Raw genomic sequence first — 14764 nt, forward strand, 5'->3', positions numbered from 1 at the left:
GAGGCATTTAAGGCAGGCTCCTGTAAAGTTTGGGAGACAGCAAAAAGGAACCATACTCCCAAACTAAGATAAAACTAGGTCATCAAGCTTGTAAGAAATGGCTTGCTTTTAAAGGTGCTAACGAATCATCCCATTCACAAAAGGATCTGTCCAGGGATTGATGATGCCTTTGGGTCCTACTGCCATCTCCTGCCTCCAGAGGGGGATCCCCAACAGCACAGCTCTGTCATTTTGTCCTGGAGCCATGTGGTCACACGTGCTGAGAGCAGGGTTGGGACTCAGACCACAAGTGGCCTGAGGCTGGAGTTCGTGGCCAAGGAAAGAACCTGGCGTCACAACCCCCGGGCTTGTCTACAAGCGCGTGGACGTCCCACATATCTGTCTGGCCGTGGTGTCCGCACGCATGCGCTGAGAGGGCTGTGTAATGAACAAAGTGTTTTTAAGCATCTGATGAAAACTGTGTTCCCACACCCCTGGGAGGGCTGCAGAGCAGGCAGCTGCATCCCTGCCGTGCACAGCAGGGGCGATGCTCTCCTCTCACTCGAGAGAAACGATATAGGAACATTCTCTGGCAAAGACAAATCCCTCCAGCGTGCTCCAGGAAAATAGTTCTGAACGTAAGATCTGCCAGGTCTGGATAAACATAGCGCAGTCCCTCAGATGTTTTGACCATGACTGAGTGTTCATACCACACAGCCTTTCATCAGAGGCCTCCAAATAGTTCACATAAAATCCTAAGCCTATTCCAGGCAGCGGCTCGTCAAGAGTTATCAGATCCGCTGTTAGAGCCACCCAACGCCGTGAAGTATTTATCCTTGGAGATAATGAGCCCCGGAGAAAGTTGAAGTTTGAGATCAAGCTGGTGGCAGAAAAGTCCCAGCTCCAACGGACTTAGAAGTTTCTTTATACTTGGAACCCCATTTTCCTCATGTTTAAAATGGGAATAATAATAATAGTGTGTCTTCACATACAGGCTCTAAGTTTGTTTTTTATAACGTGTTTTAAAAAACATTTTATTTATTTTAGGCTGCATTGGGTCTTCGTTGCTGTACAAGGGCTTTTTCTAGTTGTGGCGAGTGGGGACTACTCTTGGCTGTGGTGTGCAGGCATCTCATTGCCGTGGCTTCTCTTACTGTGGAGCACAGGCTCTAGGGCGGGCGGGCTCAGTAGTTGTGGCGCACGGGCTTAGCTGCTCTGCGGCATGTGGGAACTTCCCGGACCAGGGCTCGAACCCATGTCCGCTGCATTAGCAGGTGGATTCTTAACCACTGCGCCACCAGGGAAGCCCACATGCTCTAAGTTTTTAATCAGATTAAAAAGCAAAGAGGGTTCCTACTTTATTGTAGGAAAGCTCTCAAAGTTCCTATACACATTAGCATTCAGGAAGCGTCATAGAGAATGATGGTGAGACGATAAAGACCTTCAAAGAAGCATTTATCACTGCCCTAGGCATTCTTGTGACATCCTATGATTCTACTGTACCACATTCTATTTTCCTTAAACCTGTCTTGAAGTCCAAGTGACAGAATGGATAGTCGATGAATCATTAGGTTGGAAATTTAAAATGCTTGAAGTAACATAAATAAGTGAGTTGTAGAACAACTCAAAGCAATATTTAACAAAGTGTGGTGCATATATAAACATGGGGTCCCCATGTTCATGTGCAGGCTTTCTAGTAATACATGGAAGTTTAGAGATTTGTGTGTTTCTCCAACAACCCTTTCATGCATGCATTCAACAAATATTAATAAAGTGCCTATGTTATGCCAGGGACTGTAGTTAGCCATAGGAATCAGAAAATGGTAAGACAAGTCCCAGCCTTCCAAGCCTTATAGCCTAGAAGGAAGACTCCACTAAGGAAATAAATGAATAAATGCAATGAAGTATAATTAGATTCTCAACAAATGGACTTGGTATTCATGGTGTCAGCAGTCTCTGAGTACTTACATAGGTCTATGCCATACATTGATTTTTTTTTTTTTTTTTTTTTTTGCGGTACGCGGGCCTCTCACTGTTGTGGCCCCTCCCGTTGCGGAGCACAGGCTCCGGACGCGCAGGCCCAGCGGCCATGGCTCACGGGCCCAGCCGCTCCGCGGCATGTGGGATCTTCCCAGACAGGGGCACGAAACCGTGTCCCCTGCATCGGCAGGCGGACGCTCAACCACTGCACCACCAGGGAAGCCCTTTACATTGATTTTTTAAACTATTTTTAAAGAGAAGTTTTAGGTTTACAGCAAAAATTGAGAGAAAGGTACAGGCATTCCCCATATAGCCTCTGCCCCACACATACACAGCCTCCCCCATTATCAACGTACCTCGCCAGAGCGGTACAGTTTTTACAACCGATGAATCTACACTGACACAGCATCATCACCCCAAGCCCGTGGTTTACCTTAGGGTTCACTTCGTGTGGTACATGCTATGGGTTTGGACAAATGTATGATGACATCTACCCATCATTATATCGTACGGAGTATTTTCACTGCCCTAAAGATCTTCTGTGCTTTGCTTATTCATTCCTAACTGCTCCCCACATTCCTGGCAACCACTGATCTTTTTACTGACTCCATAGTTTTGCATTTTCCAGAATGTCATAGCGTTGAAGTCAAACAGTATGTAGACTTTTCAGATTGGCTTCTTTCGCTAAGTCATATGCATTTATATTTCCTCCACGTCATTTCATGGCTGGATCGCTCATTGTGTGTGTTCAATAATATTCTATTGTTGGGATGTACCGTAGTTTATTCACACATGCAGTGATTTTAATTTTGCTGGGTGCAGTATGACCTGGTTGGCTGAGGGCACAGTGTGAAGTGTATGGACAAGAACAAGTTGCCAAGTTAATGAGGACACCAGCTGACTTCCCACCAACAGATGCTGGCTTCTGGGGGGGGGGGGCGGTGATGGGGGGACTGGCACAGTTACCTTCACAGTGTCATAAAAAACTCTCTCAGTATAGTGAGAAACAACCTTGAGAAAAATCCACTTGCTAGTGACAATGATAGAAAAGAGGAGAAATGAAAGACCTCCAAGGACACGACTGTTCTTGTCCAGAAAACAGAGCATTTAGAGAGAACAAGGGTGCTTTACTGGTGGGCCCCGATACAGGAACTCATGAAGTGCTCAGAATGTATTCCTTACGAATAGAAAGGCTCTATTCTATACAAAGTGCGTAGTGGTAGAGGGAAATTGTCAGGTTAAGCTTCACGAAGGGAGTGATCTTGGGGCAGATTCTTGGAAGATAAGTCATGTACCGACCATGTGACTAAAATCAAAAGAAGAGAAAGACCCTCGCCTGTTTGGAAAATACTGGTCAAAAACCAAAACAAAGGGACTTCTGTTGCTGGCCAAGGAGGGTGATAGGGATTTAACCGCTGACCAGAAACAGACAAAAGTGATCATGGCAGGAAAAGGTCATAAGCTGGTTGTTTGCCCTTGAAATATCGTTTCCAATAGCATCAGTTTTAAGTGGTACTTTCATTCCTGGCTAACCCACAAAAGCTTGTTTCCTCCACATGACGGAATTTCAACTGCGTTCTCTGTTCAGTAGGTTTTGTGGCCTGGTTTGAAGACACAGTCCCCACTTTATACATTGTTTTCCTGGAGGAGATTTTGGGAGACAAGAGCAAAGAAACCATGTTTATTCAAAAAGCCCTTTTACCTGCTGCCAGGTGCCTGCTGAAATGGAAATGGAGAGGTGTGGGTGACAGGTCTGGCCTCTGGGAACAGTTAGGCGTCTTTTGGTCAGTGGATGAAGGTCTTGTCTGAGCACTTGAGGGCTTACTCCTCCGTGGGGAGGGCTGTCCGAGGCTCTGGGCTGCCCTGAAAGGGTAACTGGGGAATTCTTATGGACCCAGAGGCTCTCCAGCTTGATACAGCTCCTTTTAAACCAGGTAATGTAATGAGTGAAAGGAGTGGTGGGAGATGATAAATGGCAAATAAATGTCCATGTTCAGCAGGTAATAGGGTCTGTGGACATTTAGCAAAACAGAGAACACATATTCCTGTGTGGCAGAGAAAATACTCACCGGGTATTCTGTCGGCTCTTACCTTGCCCCGTCTCCCTTGTAGCTGAGTTGGGTCCACCTGATAAGTTTTGGTCAATGGATTCTGAAGCGAAATGTCAAGCTGGGTGGTCAACAGCCAAGGTGCTTCCTCCACCTCTCCTTCCTCCCCCTAGTAATCTTGGATGCTACTAATTTATATGATGGGTCGCAGGAAGGAGGAAGCCTGGATCCCTGAGCTGGTGCTTGGAGCAGAGCCCTCACCAACCCTCAGTGGACTTTGAGTGAATGAACAGGAATCTTTCGTTGGGTTAAGCTGCTAAGATTTGTTTTTGTTCTATTTGTTACGTCATCAGAGCCCATTCTGTCTTGACTAATATACTATTTAAGTCTGAGCCAGATGGTTGCTGCCGTACATAATGCAGGATTGGTGTTGCCTAATATCCCAGCTTTTCAAAACAAGCCAGAAATGGACATTTTCATGGGACTCCGGGTTTGAAATGCTGGCAACATATGCAACTTGAAAACACCATGGTTCTACGCTGTGTAGACCAAACATGTCGGTGGGCTGAGTTCAGCTTATCAGGGGCCGGTTTCCAATCTCCGAGGTCCCTCCAGCCTATTTAAGTATTTTACAAACTTAATGTCCTGTTACCATTCTAATTTCAGACTGAAAGGCAACAATTACGGGGATCAGTGGTGGGGAAATAAATGTCTCAGAAACTTCAAGCTAAACGTACGAGGTCATAGCCAAGGAAGGTAACCCAAAGAGGAAGTTCTTCTGCTTCTTCTCTCTCCCCTCCTCTCTTCCCTGCCTTTCCCACCACCTTCCAAAAAGGATGTGAGGCGTGCCTTAGGTCAGGTTCTCCAGAAGCAGATGCTGAGATGGGGCTTCAAGAGCAAGTGATTTGCTAAGCAGATGCTCCCAGGGCAGGTTGGTTAGGGATGGAGAAAGCAGGGAGTGAAAGGGGAGGAACCAAGCGAAGGTGCCACCATCTCAGGCAAAATCCTGCAGAAGGTAACTTGTCCTGACCCTATGGGGAAGCTTGGAGGGCTAGTTACACCTCCGAGTTGTCCCGACCCGAAGCAAGGAGTCTGTGCTTTCATTCTCCTCAACCGGACAGTCTGGCTAATGACCAAGGTGGGGATGCAAGGCAGGTATGTGAGCACCAGGCACCACCAGCTCTCCGAACCTGCAGGTAGAGTGGTCCAGGAGCCCAAGGGCAGCCCTTCAAAAAAGACCTGCAGGTACTCGCCATTGGAAACACAGTGATGGGGGCAGTTGGGGGCGCAGGTGCAGAGAAATGATAAAATGGGATGTGAGGGTATTTGGGCACAGAATGGATATAGCCCACTTTAGGCGTAAAAAAGATTTAAGGAAAAGAATTCTCTAAAACTGCATCATTAGGGAATGGAAAAGAGTGATTTTGTTGGGGGCTTATGTAGTAGTGATTGTAGTTCTTTGTAAGCACATGGTAACTGTGTGACTTTGGGTATCTCGTTTAATTTCTCTGAGCTTCCGTTGGCTTGGGATGATAGGGTTTGTCTGAAGAACACAGAAATAATGTGTTAGGCACTTAAGCCTGGTGCATTTTGGTGCTCACCAAAAGTTCTTAGCACCTTCCTTCCACACGCTCCTGGGACCCCGGGTCCAAGCACCTGCTGCCCGATGCTCTCCTCTGTCTGGACGCCCTTCAGCAGCCGGCACCTCCCCGCTTCCCTGGGCAATGCCTCCTCCCAGAACTGGTCCTTCTCTGTCCACGGGGTCCTCTCCAGGAAGTAGATTCCACCTCCATCACTTGGAAGAATCTGATAAAAAACTGATGCATGTTTCAACATTCCTAACCTAAAAGAAGGACCCTCCAGCAATGAAATCAAGAAGTGTTACAAATCTTGACATGCAGGTAGTTATTTTGGTTGTCAGAAATAGAGACAGAGGAAGAAAACGGAGCTGCTTGTACGAACATATGAGAACTTGAACTGAAATCAAAGCTGACCAGGGTCCCGGGCAGCCTCAGGGACTCGATGGCCCCTCCACCTCACTCACTTCCCATCCTCAAGGGCCAGATGTGACAGAGGTCAGCAGCCAGCCTGGGTGCCCCCATTACAGTCCACGACGACCTCTGTGCACAGTCCCCGGGGTGCTGGTGGCAGGATTGTGACATTTGTGGTTTTGTGGGACAGGAGCCCGACCAACAGCACTTTGTCACAGATTCATTTCTGTGATATACTAGGGACTCACCAACAAGGTCAGCCCTGCTCCAAGCTGCAAGGTTAAAATTCACAGTCATCCACGGAGCACCTGCTGTGAGTCAGAAATTGTGCTTTGGCCCAACTCGGAGACAGTGCAGAAGACGGACAAATGAAAAGAGGTCTCCAAGGCAACGGAGAGGAGTGCTATTTGGGCGGGATGCGGGGGTGGTGAAGTGGGGACCGTAGCAACACAGGGGATGGATTCCTAACCGGTCCTTTCAGGGCGTTTGGGAACTTTCCAAGAAATAATAAGCTGAGGGCTGGGGGATGAGCGCAAGTCAGAGAGGAGAAGGAGGCCGAGAGAATTCCAGGCGGTGAGAAGGGGTAGGGCAGGGCTTGGAAGGCAGGACAGAACACACATGTTCGTTAGAGGCGCTGCAAAGTGCAGCCCGCCTGTCACCTGGGACGGAATATGTCGGGGATACTTCAAAGCACCATCACAGCAAGTTTTGTTACAGGAGAAAAGGATGTAAGTCAGCTAATAAATAGGCTATAACCAGGTTTTCGTTTTGCTCTGTTTTGATTTTTTTTTTATTGCAGGACTTCTCAGAACCTTTAGAATTCTTCTAGATGCTCATGTCCATCAGGAAATCCTCCAATGGACTTTTTTCCCAAGAAATATTTAGCGTGCTCCATGGAGCCCTTAGTGGGCAGTGCTACCTTGGTAGAGGCACCTGGCTGAAGCTCCGTGGACAAAACGGGGCTGAGAAAGTGGTCTCTGGAGATCGAAAGACCCAGGTTTTTTGACTGATTCTATGAACAAATTGTTCACTTTTTCTAGCTTTGTTTCCCTCATTGGTTAAAAAACAACAACACAAATAATAGTTCCAAAAATAATAGTTGTCAACAGTGGTTGCCCCTGGGGGCTGGGGATGGACTGGCAAGGGGCTTGATGGAATTTTCTGGGTTGACAATAACGTTCTGTATTACTCAGGTGGATGCAATGATCAAGTTCCACCCGTGGTGCCCTTGAGATGTGCACATTGTACTCTATGTAAATCTTACCTCAAAAAAGTTAAACATGTATTGCATTTTAATGATTTTCATGCCACGTTATTTAAGAGTGAAAAATACCCTGGCATCTGCAGCTTACTTTTAAATGAATAAAAGTTAAATGGGTTGGTAGATGGATAGTTCTGTGATAAAGCAAATGCCGCTAAAAGGGAGCAAATAGAGACTCTACGTGGTAGGAATTTGGGTGTACACTGGGTCACTCTTTCGAATTTTTTGCATAATAAAGTGTTGGTGGAAAGGAATAGTAACTATTTCTCAGGTCAAAATTTCAGTACTTAGCACAGTGTCCAGAACAGAATAAGTTGGTGATGATTGCTATCATTAAGGGTAAGTAGATAGTGACAAAATGGAGGCGGACAGAGCATTTGGCTTTGGCAGTAATTCAGAGAAACTAAACCAGGGCCTAAAATAGAGTAGTTGCCGTGAGAATGAAGGTGGTGGAAACATTTCCAAGGTGCAGCTTCTGGTCTTGGCAATGGATGGATGCTGGTACCTTTCAGAGATAACCATCCTCTCCAGATGGAGGAAAGCTGGCTCTAGAACGTCCTGGGACTCCATGCAGTTTTGTTGCCAAGGAGCCGCAGCAGCCCTGAGCCCTTGACAAGTCTCATCTTCCCCGCTTCCAAAGAACAATTCAACATATGTCAAGCTTTGTTTCCACCCATGAAGGGAAAATCTTAAGGCTTCAAGACCCTCCCTTAGGAAGATGCTTCAAGACCCTCCCTCAGGAAGATGCTTCAAGGGACACTCTTTAAGGTACTTTGCAGATTTCTCTGGAAACGACACCCTTCGTGGTCCTGGTGTCTGCAGGTTGTTAAAAAAGTGGTGGCTCCGTGGAGGGGAGTGGCCGCTCAGAGAGCAGGCTGCATCCTTCCGCGGGTTGGGGTGCAGTTCCTGCAGCCCTGAGAGCTGATCCTCGCTGGGCAGTGCTTGTACCAGCGCTCGGGGCAGGGCCGGCGCTCAGATCAGCGTTGCCATCAAAACTGTGGCCCACAGGTGGTAGAACGATGCTTGCCAGTACAACTGCTTTTTCTAGCCGAGGAAGTGCTGAACGTTGAGAGTTATTGTTTTCATTATTCAGCGCTCTTCCCAAGTAAGGGTTCTGTCCTTCGTAAAAACTTTCCTGCTTTTTGATTTTCCATAGGCCTTGCGTTGGGGATTGAAAAAGTGTCATTTGTTTGGTGTTCAAAGAAAACATTTTAATAGTCAAGCTTATGCCACAGATGAGTTCATGGTTCCAGGCCAGGGATTGTACCAACTGCAGGGCTGGACTCAGCCTTCTCCACAGCGATGCTGCTGGAAGTATTGTGCATACATGGGACCGGTGCCGGCTCAAAAACTAGTACCGGGCTGCTGTGAGTAAGTAGAAATTGAACGTGAGAATTTAGAAGGTTTCAGAGCAGTTTTACGTGGCATGACATTCAGTGCGTGACCAGGGGACACGTCCATCTGGCATGTCTATAGGATCCCACAGAGGCTCAGGAGTCTTCTCAGTCTCTCTGACCTTACCACTCTCCTTCTTCCCGGACACAGCTGAGCCAGCAATGAAAGCCCGTTTTCCAGGCCCCGGAGAACCAAGAGCACCACGAAGTCTATCCACTACCGCCGAGGACATGGCCTCTGCTCTGCTGGCAGAGTCCTGCTTCTGAATACAACCTGTGTGGTACCAAACCCCATCCCTGTGATTCTTCATGTATCAGTTAGCTTCTGCTGTGTAAGAAATCATCCCCAAACTCAGTGGCTTAAAATGACACATTATTGGTTTTCACGATGCTGAGAGCTGGCTGGGTTTTGTTTGGCATCCCTTCTGGTCTGGGCCAGCATCAGCTGTTCTTTCCCGGGGTGCCTCACACGTCCGGGGCCTTTGCTGTGTTGGCTGGGATGGTTGAGATCACGCTCCATATGGTCTCTCGATACCCAGCAGGCCTCCCTGGGCTTATTGGGATGATGGGGAACAGTGCCCAGCAGCAGGAGAGTAACCCCCAATGGGCAAGTGGGGGTTAAGCCTCTGCTGATGTCATCCTGCTAACGTCCCATTAAGAGCTACTGAATGAATATGTTTCCTTTTTTTTTGCGGTACGCGGGCCTCTCACTGTCGTGGCCTCTCCCGTTGCGGAGCGCAGGCTCCGGACGCGCAGGCTCGGCGGCCATGGCTCACGGGCCCAGCCGCTCCGCGGCACGTGGGATTCTCCTGGACCGGGGCACGAACCCGCGTCCCCTGCATCGGCAGGCGGACTCTCAACCACTGCGCCACCAGGGAAGCCGTGAATGAATATGTTTTTAAGAGGCCTTCAGTTTTCCTCCTCTTCACATACTTGAGGTTAAGATGTTCAAAATACACTGCTTCCAGAGTCTGGTTCTGACTGTCGATGGCCTTGGATGCCAAAAACGCTTAGTCATCTGTTTACTCTGTCATCATGGAAGAAGCCAGTAAAGTCCAGTGACCTTAGTAAGAGGAACTGTATGGCTTTTGTTTCCCATATAGAAGCAACCGTTGGTGTAGACTGGGAACTCGATCTTCATTCATTGTGTGGTTGTTAAGACAACACCAGCCGGTTTCAGCTATTCACACATAACATTGTGCATAAAGAATAGGGAGTAGGGATCAGCTGGTGAAATTGTTGGGCGAAAAATGGCTCCATCAGGCATATATCTGGAGAAAACTCTAATTTGAAAAGACACATGCACCCCAATGTTCATAGCAGCACAATTCACAATAGACAAGACATGGAAGCAACCTAAGTGTCCATCAACAGATGAATGGATAAAGAAGATGTGGTGCATATATACAATGGAATATTACTCAGCCATAAAAAGGAATGAAATAGTGCCACTTGCAGCAACATGGATGGACCTAGAGATTATCCTACTAAGTGAAGTAAGTCAGACAGAGAAAGACAAATATCATAGGATATCACTTATATGTGGAATCTAAAAAAATGATACAAAGGAACTTATTTACAAAACAGAAATAGACCCACAGACATAGAAAACAAACTTACAGTTCCCAAAGGGGAAACATGGTGGGGGGGGGATAAATTAGGAATTTGGGATTAACAGATATGCACTGCTATATATAAAATAGATAAACAACAAGGACCTACTGCATAGCACACGGAACTATACTCAATATTTTGTAATAACCTAGAAAGGAAAAGAAATCTGAAAAATTTTCCAGAATCACTGTGCTGAACACCTCAAACTAACACAGCATTGTAAATCAACTATACCTCCATTCAAAAAAACAGAAAAAAATGAATAGAGGAACTTGAGCTTGCAGAAAAAGTTTTCTTGCCTTTTCTAATAAACCTCACGTTTCCAGAAAAAAAAATAATAAGGAAAAGGGCCCCAGCGGTCACCTGAGTGGATGCACACCCACTGGCGTGCAGAGAGTGGGGCTCTGGTGCCACCAGGCTTACGGACAGGTTCACGGACCAGGCTCTTCCTTTACATAGCTCCATAGCTAAGTGGTCCAGGCATCCAGCCCCATAACATGTCTTTTCCCTCAGCTGGATCGAGTGAAGCTTCTTTGTCAGAAGGTCTTCCAGTTGGGGGCCCATCAGTGGCAACCCATGCCAACCACTCTCACCCTGGATTCTCTGGAAGAAGCTCTTCAGCTGGGTCATTTGAGGAAGCTGGGATGGTCTGCATGATGATACGACCAGGATGCTTCTGTTTCTCTGGAGGATTTCCTGCCCTCCCCTGCAGCCTGCATCCTACAGCCATCGTTGGGTTTCTGTGCACCAGCTCCAATATTCCTCCACGTATCACCTCTCTCTATATGCTGGGGTGCATCAGAGGGGCCTGGGGCTGATCTAGGAAAAAAAGATAAGACCGCAGGAAGCTGTAACACACAGCAAGCTGCATTAGGCTCTTGGACAGGGTTGCATGAGAGACAAGGTCTGTCACAGCATGAGACTCTGCATAGGGACCACCATCCAGAAAGGGGAGAAGAAAGGAACTCCTCAGGAAGGGGGGGGTCCCATTGAGGCTGCCCAGCTGCCCGGTGGGGCGTCTCTGGGTCAGAGGACTGAAGGACCGAAGCGGTTTGGGGGTCTTACAACCACAAGGCTCTCATCAATAGCCTTCAGATGTGAGGTGAGGTTTCATGGGGTATGCAAAGCAGGCAGCTTCTAAATAACTAAAGCTTTACTCATTCCGGCTATTTTTAAACTGATTGGCTGTGTAAAAATTGGCGTTAGATGCCAGCAAGCCTTCAGGTAATGGGTCTCAGCCTATGCTCAAGATATAAACCACTGAGGGGCCAATACCCAGAGGCCACCTTCGGCTCACTCCTATAACCCCATAACTGGGTTCTGGGGTGTTCTTCTGAAGACCAGGATGAGGCCACCCTGAGTTAAGATGCTGTGGTCCACCTAAAAGGAGAATAAACGTATGACAGGGGAGAGCCTGAGTGGCGATTGGGAACCATGTTGCTCCGATGACTTCAGACCACATCCAGCCGATTCCTTACTCAGGATCACAGCCCCTGTGGAAGCTGTCTCTTCCCTGCTGGGGGGAAGTTAGCTGGCCTGCGGGCCTTAGCCGACGCCTGCTACCTACACATCGCCTCTTCGTTTCCTGAAATGCCTGGAGCCAATTTGAGGAAATGCCATCTCTTCCACTTGTCCCCACTGATTGAGGCTAGAACGTCAGGGCCGGGGAGGGTCACATATCCCAGTGTTTCCAGTAGTGAGCCCCAGGGAGTCTAAGTCTCGGGAAGAAATCTGGGAACAAACGTTCCATGGTACCATACGTTTAGAAAATGCTTCATCACCTAGTTCCCTCCTAGGGATTCCCAAGACACGGTTATAAGTTCAAGGAGCCAAGATTATAGAGGAGTGAGTATGTCATGTAGAGCATCCTTTGGGGAGACTCTTGAAGATATATCACTTGGGAGGAAAATTCAAAACGGTCCTGAGGTCTTCCAAGGATTTAGGAACTCACAAGGTACTGAAATTCAGATCTTAAGGGTATTTTGATTTCATTATGGTTGCACGGCATAAAGGACAGATGAGGCGAGAGAGAGAGAGAGAGAGAGAGAGAGAGAGAGAGAGAGAGAGAGAAAGAGAGAGAGAGAGAGAGAGAGGTTCTGAGAAATAAGATAGTAAGACAAGGGGGTCAGTTTAATCCCCTTGGTCAAATGAACCAGTTTTCATCTGAACCATGTCTGACCTTGCTTTTGTTGAGGGTTGTAGGGAATCTCAGATTCAAAGTCACATACTAAACTAAAGAACTGTTGGCTTATTCAGGGTCCCTAAAGAGCAACAACAGTCCAGGCCACTCCCCCCCTTTTTCTCTGAGTCCCCTGATGTATTTAAACACGAACAACGTAAGGTTGCCAAACTCACGGTCCATGTAAACGCTTACATTTGACCATCAACATCGTAAGATACACATCGTATTTCATTTGTAATTCAGCGGTGTCCTACCACCTCCGTGCCTGGGTGTGTGAGTCCCATCTGGAGACAGCACAAAAGATGACGCGAGGCCTGGCCTGAGGCCCTGCTGACCCCTCCCTGGGGTGGGCCGAGTGCAGATTCCTCCACTGACACCAGAAAAGTCAGAGGCTCATCGTGACGGAGGCACGAGGCTAAGATCTGTGATTATTAATCATGAATAACCCTGTGATATGTTCCGTTGCATGCAACCTTATTTTTCCCATTTTATGTTACAAGTTGGAAACACAGACGTTAGCTGTCATTCTCCAAGATTTGCAGTCTCTCATTTTTGTCGCTGTGGAACCTGGGATGAGTCTAAGATGGCACATTTGATGGAATTTAGTGATGTATGGTCCAAGTTTACACTTGGGCTCCACCGTCTGCCAGCTCTGTGCCCTTGGGCACTCAGTTAGCCTTGTGGGGCTGCAGGGGTCACAGCGGTCCACCCACCCTGGGATTGTTGTAGGTATTAAATGCGAGGTTTTAGCACAGCACCTGGGGAGTGCTGATCAATTATGGGGATGGTATTTTGTAACTCCCCCCTCCAACCACGCGTTGTTGACTTTTCCTCATTTCATTAAATCATCTTCCTCAACGTTATGTTTAATATCTACACAGCATTTCATCCGAGGACTGTACCGACTTTTGTCCAGTCACTCCCCTATTGTTCGAGATTTAGGATGTTCGTGTTTTCCTTTGTTATAAAAGTGCTGAAACACATAGCTGCATTTTTTGTTTAGCACATCCACATTTCTAGAATTTTAATTTCTAGATCAGAATTCTAAGGTAATTGCAGCATGAAGCCCAGGCCTTATCACCCACGTCCCCTGGAGAGAAATTTCCTACTCTTTAACAATGAAGAGTAAAAATACTTGAAGCTTTGCCCAGTCCTGCCTTGAACCTCTGCAAAGGTTTTGACCTCGATCTGTGAACACCCTCGGCTTCCGCTGAGGTTTCGCGCTGGGTAAGTGGTTTGAGGAGTCGTGAGGAGGAAAACTTCTGCTCTCAAGTTCGCTTGGAGCGTAACCTCGTTCCTCCAGCTCAGAGGCGCTCATGGAACAGAAGCAGGCATCGTGGAGGCAACGAGGCTTCGCGGGTGTGCCCCCCCCCTCCAGGTCCCCTGCGGGATGGTCTGCGTGCACCCTTTCTTTAAAAAAAATTTTTTATTGGAGTAGGGTTAACTTACAATACTGTGTTAGTTGCAGGTGTACTTTTTTTGTTTTGTTTTGCTTTTTTTGTGTTTTGCTGGTGATGAATGCCCCACAGCCTGGTGTGGTCCCATCTGCCTGAATCAAGCATTCCCTCGGCTTTTAGTGGACTTTCCTGTCCACCTCCCTCAAAAACTACCGACATTGGCATTGTCGCCCCTGGTCTCCACGGGGCTTGGAAAGTCCATCCACGCCTCTCCTAGCCCATCATCATTTTGTGGCAAGATTGTCCCCTTCCCCACCTCCGGGAGCCTCTCCCCACCCAGAGCGGAAAAATGTCCCTAGGAGGAAAAGTTTCTAGGAAAGCTTCAGAGTTTTCAATCCCAGGTACAAATCCATCCAGACCCTCTCTTGCTTGAGTTGCTTCCGCATCCTGGCTCTGCCAGCTCCTGAGATGTCAGAGAAAATACTGCTTTCCCCCCTCCGCTTGCATCTATGGAATCTGGCCTTCCTAAGCAACAGTGCATTTGGGAACAAAGAATCCTTTGTACTTTGTATCATGCCATTGGTTCCACGTGATCAGTCTGTGCTTTCTCTCTCCCACAGGTGATGGAGCTAAAGGTACAGTGTATCCCATGATACATTGTATATTTGTGTAATTTAGGGAACAGCCTTGGGCCAACCAGAGTTTGTGTTTCAGAGGCTGCTTTCCACCTGCTTCTCTGTTGCTCACTGAGAACGTCTTCCAGGGACTTGGAGATGACATAGTTTCAGACACATCCAGTTCTAGCGGGATCTGCTCACGGAAGTCACACCGGCTTCGTTCCTTCCTCTCTCCTCCCCCCTCCCCTTCCTTCCTTCCCTCTGCTCTGCTTTCTTTCCCCTCCTTTGCTAGCTCTCTTAA

The sequence above is a fragment of the Phocoena sinus genome, chromosome 20 (genome assembly GCF_008692025.1).
Source record: "Phocoena sinus isolate mPhoSin1 chromosome 20, mPhoSin1.pri, whole genome shotgun sequence".
NCBI lineage: Eukaryota > Metazoa > Chordata > Mammalia > Artiodactyla > Phocoenidae > Phocoena > Phocoena sinus.